At 39.1% G+C, this 6638-nt stretch overlaps 1 long non-coding RNA gene across 1 annotated transcript; it reads right to left on the bottom strand.

Moving 5' to 3' along the window:
• Nucleotides 1-2683: 2683 nt before the first annotated feature.
• Nucleotides 2684-6624, bottom strand: LOC111746750. The gene is made up of 3 exons (XR_002783253.1): nt 6143-6624; nt 5178-5277; nt 2684-4307 (listed from the first exon to the last, which is right to left on the bottom strand). It is a non-coding gene; the product is annotated as an uncharacterized LOC111746750 (long non-coding RNA).
• Nucleotides 6625-6638: the final 14 nt, after the last annotated feature.

Genomic DNA, 6638 nt, shown 5'->3' with positions numbered 1-6638 from the left:
TAAGGAAGCTGGTAAGTGCTGTCTAGTTGTATGTCCAGAATGAAAAGAAGGAACATAGATATTGGTGATCATGACCATTTCCTCCCAGAAAGTAGGTAATGAAGTCTCATTTCAATGACAAAATAGCTGTACGCAATATAGGAGTATAAAAATATCAGAATTCTAATGAACATTACCATATTAGAATTTACATTCAAATGAGTGATGTCTCCTTGCCAGTAGTCACTTGGAAACCTACATGCTTATGGAAACAACCAATGCCTACCATTTTTTTTCTAGCTCTTTTTTTGATATTGTCTCTGGAGCATGTGTTGGTTCTTTTAAATAGTCCCAACATATCTCATCCTTTGAGGATCGGTTTGAGAGAGATTATAAAACGTAAATTAGAGCCAAGTCTGGTGAATGAAGAGTATAATCTACCTGAGTTAATATGTTTGGTCAGAAAAGATGATTAAACAATGAGGCTATTTTCTCATGAGACTACATAAGGTAATTCCAAAATAAACATTATAAGACTGTTTTGAGTAATACCATCATTTTTGGAATAAATTGAATTGTATTTCTTAACGTGTAATGTAAATGTAATGTCATGTAATGTCATGTAAATTTGGAGGAAAGTGTCTGCAATTTGGATCTATGAATCTTCGGACTAATAGAACCACATAGTAGAACAGGAGGCTGGGTAGACAGAAGATGGAGAGGTAGATAGCACTGTAATAAGTGGAAACTCTTCCTCTGTGCCATAATGCATGCAAGGTCGGGTCCTGTCTTCTCAATTTTCTTACACTTACTTTTCCCAGCAATCCAGAAGACTGCCTGCAAGCACAGAATATCAACTCAAATAGCCTCATCTTTTGAAGAGACCCAATCATTTATTACCTTTTATTAGTTCAGTTTTCTAAAAACACTCCTTCCTTGGGGGAAATTTTTAATTGAAGACATGACATTTTTCTTCAAAATCATACTGCATACAATGTGCCAAGTTACATGACTTGGTAATTTGTAAGGTTAAAACATTTGATGATTCATATAGCTAAATCTCCTAAATGTTGAGCATTTTTAAAGATCTATTGAAATAATGAATGGGAACACAATTTCTAAAAGTTATGAAATAACAACAATAAAAAGTTTTACAATGTCAGGTGCTTTTCAAGTAACAAAAAAAGGTTTTTATCTGAAGGATCCCCTCACTGGGGAGATGAGCACCTTTACTAAGTGTTAGAGGGAATGAGTGCAGATAAAACCTTCTGGAAGGCAATCTGGCAATGCATGCAAAAAATGGGCAGACTTTTTGATCCATAATTAACAATTACACTTTAGAAATTTACCAAAGCAATCATTGGACAAGTGTTTAAAACTTTGGCTACATGGGAATGCATTTGCGGCCTTATGACAGTGAAAATGTAAAATAAATAAACAAAAAGCCCTAAAGACATATTAATATGGCATCGTTAAATATAATATGGTACACTCACTCAATGAAATATTATTCAGTGGTAAAAAGGACACAATTATTGATCCCAATATGCCATGTTTACGTATGTGAAAAAGCAATTACAAACTAGAATGCATATTCCATTTTATATTTTACACTTTATGGGGGAAAGAATGTATAATAAATGTCATTATACAAGAATGTATAATAAATGTCATTAGTGGTTAATATCTCAATGGCGGGATTTTGGATTTTTTCTTTTTTAAAACTTGTTTGTATTTTTCTCATTTTTTTCCCCCAATGAGCATATATTCGTAAAGGATATATATGAGGAATAGCATTATATAATGTGCATTCTGGAGCCATATTGCCTGGGTTTGAATCTCAATTTTTCCTTTTAAATAAGTTTGACACTGGGCATATTACTTAACCTTTCCATATTTCTGGTTCACCACCTATAAAAATGCAGGTGATTATGTATCTACCTCATCAGATTATAATGAGGATTAGATGTGGTAATACACCCAGGTAATTTAGTATATGCACATAGTAAACTACATAAATAGTTATTCGGTAATTACAAAAACAATGAAGATGTTTCCATTTTGAGAAAAGTGCTACTCACTATTTTAACTTTTCATATGCAAATTAGCAAAGAAGGAAAGATATTGTCATAGATATTAACAGTATTAAATTAGGCCCACAAAAAGCAATACAATTGAAAGAAAAGCAACTCTCTATTTTCCAACTTAGTGCATGAGGCAGTCAAATATACAGGTTCTCAAGGCACACTAGAACTGGTTTCAAACCTGATAGTCATCCTCAAAGCTCTGACTCCTTCCAAGTCATTCAACCTTCTGTGCCTCAGATTTCTCAACTATAAAATGAAGACAATATAAGCCATCGGAGATCATATATAGGGCTAGTCTGTAGATTAATTAAAATAACCCATGTGAAGTGTTTATTAGCAAGCACTCTATAAAGCTTAGCTGCTACTATCATTATCATTATTTTTAATTAATGTCCTTTAAAATAAGTCTTAGACTGGAATGGGTTCACAGAGGCTACAACTCCAACACTGGACAAACTGCCAAAGTGGGATCAACAAGATCATAAAAAGGAAAAAAAAAAAGCAAATATCTGGTCAGACAGATGTTGCATAGTGATAGGTGCTGAGATATCACATAGCAGGGATTCCAGCTCAGGCATAAAACTTGAGGAGACACTTAATTAAAAAGACTCTAAAAATGACAACACAAAGGAGAACCACCATTTTATTCACGCAGTATCCTGTGTGGTTGGTATTGTTATCTCCATTTTACAAAGGAGAAAGCAAATTCAGAAAGGATAAATACCATGGGAGAGGAGGGGGAAGAGGGGAGGTGGGGCACGAATTTAGGCCAAACCTTAATAAATGGAAAGAAAATGATCATGGATGGGAATGCTTAATATTGTTAAAATGGCAATACTACCCAAACTGATCTACAGATTACATGGAATCCCTATCAAAATACCCCCTGATTTTTTTTTCAGAAATTGACAAGCTGATCCTAAAATTTATATGGACATCCAAGAGACCTAGAACAGTCAAAACAATCTGACTTACTATTTTTCTAGTAGTTCTGGAGCAGCTACCATACACAGGCAGGCTAGATAAGACAGGAACTCCCTTAGTAAAATGAGGTACTAGGTGGTGATAACATAGCCCAAGTACCAGATCCAGAGTTCAAGTTCAGATGGCTGAGTCTCCAAACTAGGTGTCCCCCTACATCACTGAAATGGTCCAAGCCTAGACTGAGAACTCATGTAGAGACTATTCCAGCTGAGGGGGATGAGAGAAATGGGGGGAAGAGAATGAAAGAAGCTAGACTCGTTCCCTGCTCTCTTCATAGATCTTTCTAATACATATGCAACATCACTATAAACGAGACTTTTACTCTTGTGCAACTCCATTCCAAAAGCGTGTATGTTATACTTTAAAGGCAACTTCTACATTTTCTTTTTCTTTTCAGAAAGAGAAAACATAAAGAGCATACACATCCTAGAGTGTGACTAGAGTAGGCAGGCTGTGATAGGGAGGTGGGCTCTAACAGCAGAGTTCTGTCTACTGCTCTTCCATTTGCACTTTCTGTTAGGCCCCCAACTGGCCACTTGAATTTGCAGACATTTTCAATAATGTGCAAACCCCTCCCATCCAACCCCCAACGACCAATAGAGGGCAGGCTATCTCTACTTCCAGACCTCCATCAGAAAGAAGTATATTCTAATTCCCTTTCCTTTCCTACCTGTAGGATTTTTTTTTTTTTCCTTCCTAGTTCGGAAAACTCTCTTCTGCCTCAACTATCCTTTTAAGTGCTTATTTTAGAGGCATTTACTAAAACCAAAAGAGAAGGCCACAGACAAGAATGTTCAAAATAACTTTTGGTCTGTAATTTCCCTCTCTCCCATTTTCAATTCACTCACGCATGCATGCATTCTTATAAATCATGACCCTCCAATGAGCTGTCAATCCGAGTTCAGAGCTATCTAGAGAAAGATTTATAACATAACATGATAAATGCCACAAGCAGAGGTACTTATAAAATGTTATAGGATAGATAAGGGAAATAAGGGAATAAGCTCAAGACACTTCCCAGAGGAGGAAGCATTAAACCATGTTCCATGTGTGATTCTTACATTTCTACATGTCTTTCAGGGTCTATGTAATCCCTCCCAGTTCACTTTTTTCTTTGACTCGCAATTGCCACCATGTTGGGCCCACTCAGCTTCTCTTCTGTATGCTTAGTCTGGTCTCTAAAAGATGAGGAAATCCTGTGTTTGAGCATCAATCTCATCCTCTTGGCTTCTGGCCACTTTGTAGCACCTCCTGGATCTGAGGAAGAAACAGCTATTTTGTAACTGAGCTTCTGGTTCACACTCTGGTTTCTGAGAAACTGTCAGGCCCTTGCAGATTTCTTATTTGCCACTAGTTACAGGTTTCAAGTAACTTTTCTTGTTTTCTCCTTTGCTTCTCTATTAATTCTATGGCAAAGGACCACTTGTAACTTAAAATTTCTGAGCTGATATATCCATCTTAAGTCTTAAGACTCACTACAGTCCTTTCTAAGTCAGGCTTGAATTCCTATGAGAGTCAGCCTTTATCTACCTTCCAGATGGTTCTGGTGACCTCTATATTGTCTATTGCCTGTATTCAATCTCTAGCTTTCCCTAACCCTTGATACAGTGTCTTTAAAAAAGAAAATAAAAAACACAAACAAAAAAGCAAGAACTTGACAATGATTATGACTCTTTTTCAAACAAAAGTGGCTCTGTACATTCTTCTATCACCTGACCTTGGCTTTTCCTGTTGAGTCCTACAATGTTATCTGCTACATTTTAATAATGTCTTTATACTGGCATTTGAATAGAAATATAGATAACCTCCTCTGCAAGAGTGGAAAGAGCCTTTTAACACAGCACAATGATGACAGTTTGTTGGCAAATCTCACAGTGAAGAGCTGCTGCCTAGTTGGGGTACAAGAAACAGTCATGTTAAACAGCACTGCGTGGCATTAATTTTTGAATTTTGCTAATAAAAAACCTAGCACATTTTAAATGATTTTACCACTTAATATTTACAATTATACCTTAAGACATGAGGTCCTTTGGAGATCATCTAAATGTGATCTCCTACACAACTGCAGGAATTGTCTGTACAACATCCCTGGAAACTAGTCATCCCAACAGCTCTAGAAGGGCTTACCTTCTAGAAAATGGGAGGCTCACTCCCACTTTTCCAAATGTGAACATCTTCTCCTATAACCCTCTGATAATCAGTGCTCATTAATGAGCCTCTTCGTTTCCTCAGGACAAAGAAATATGATTGGAGAAATGTTAGTTTTCTGATGCCAGTGACTGGGGAATATTCCACTGGTAACTTTGGCTTTTCCGTTCAGGATTATAGTTAAACCAAAATATTTATAATAAGTATAAATTTGTTCCGCAAACAGAAGATTTCAAAGGCATCTTTGTTTCCTTTCTCCTTACACTGCCATGCTATTAACTTTTGGTTCATTAGTCATGATTTTCAGGATCCACTTGGCTGCCACATTCCTGCAATCCGACCATTTTGGATCAGAATGCCCCCTGGCCATTCCCACTTCACACTTGCCCCTGGACCGGATTTTTTTTTTTTTTCTCTCCACACTGATCCAAGTTACTTCTTGTTAATTCTCCAATTTTATTGACTCTGGTACACATCCTGTGAATGGTGGGCCACTACAGAGCCTCTACTGACAACCACAGAAGGGAAACAGTCTCCACGCGACGCATTTTGCATCACTTCTGTTGCTTTTTTAAAATCCTAGTTTATCACAAAAAATGTTAACCATGCATCTTCTTTATTAATATTCGTAATAAATGAAAAAACTAAAACCCACCACTTTCGTCCATGAGCTTGGGAAAGAAAAGGGCAATTTCAGATGACATTTATGATGCATGAGATATACGGATCTAGTCATGTTAAGACTTGTGATAATCCAGTGTTCGGCTTTACTCAAGGGAAAAAAATTCAGCTGTTACTTTCCATTCACTCCCCACCCCATTCCATAATATAGCACCTCGACGCAGACAGCACAGCGACAAAACATACAGGATGTGGACAGTTAAAATTCAACTCAAGCTACAGCAGCCCCCAACAGTCCTCCCCATCCGCCGCGGAATATTTACCTAGACCGTTTAAAAGCACTTAATTAATTCACCAGCAGCTTTGCTGGAGGCGTCTCGAGCTTCCCGAGACTCCATTACATAATATCTTTTATAAAGTCTATTCCCAGCTCGGGTGGAAGATGGATTCTCATCCAGTTTGCGGAGGTTCCATGCATGCTTCCCTTTCCCGCGGTTCGATCCGGCGGGTGCCCCAGCCCAGGCTGCAGCGATCCCCTCGGCCCCGAGCTTCGGGGGTACCCGCCACTCTCCGAACTCAGAACTGGCCCGGGAGGTCTCGCCCTCGGAGCTCCCAAGCCAGCCGCGGTGGCCGCGGTGCTGGCAGGCGCTCGGGACGCTGCGATTCTACCGGCTCCCCGGGTGCGCCCCAAACCCCGAGCCGCAGCGCGCCGGCGGAGAGAGGCGCGCAAAGGCTCGGCCGCAGGGCCGGCTTGGTGCGCGGGGCTCCGGGAGGAGGAGGAGGAAGGGGCGAGGTGGAGGAAGAGGCGTGCGAGGGAGG

The sequence above is a fragment of the Pteropus vampyrus genome, unplaced genomic scaffold, assembly GCF_000151845.1.
Source record: "Pteropus vampyrus isolate Shadow unplaced genomic scaffold, Pvam_2.0 Scaffold200, whole genome shotgun sequence".
Taxonomy (NCBI): domain Eukaryota; kingdom Metazoa; phylum Chordata; class Mammalia; order Chiroptera; family Pteropodidae; genus Pteropus; species Pteropus vampyrus.
The sequence above is the reverse complement of the archived record's forward strand: the minus strand, read 5'-3'. Positions and strand labels throughout refer to the sequence as shown.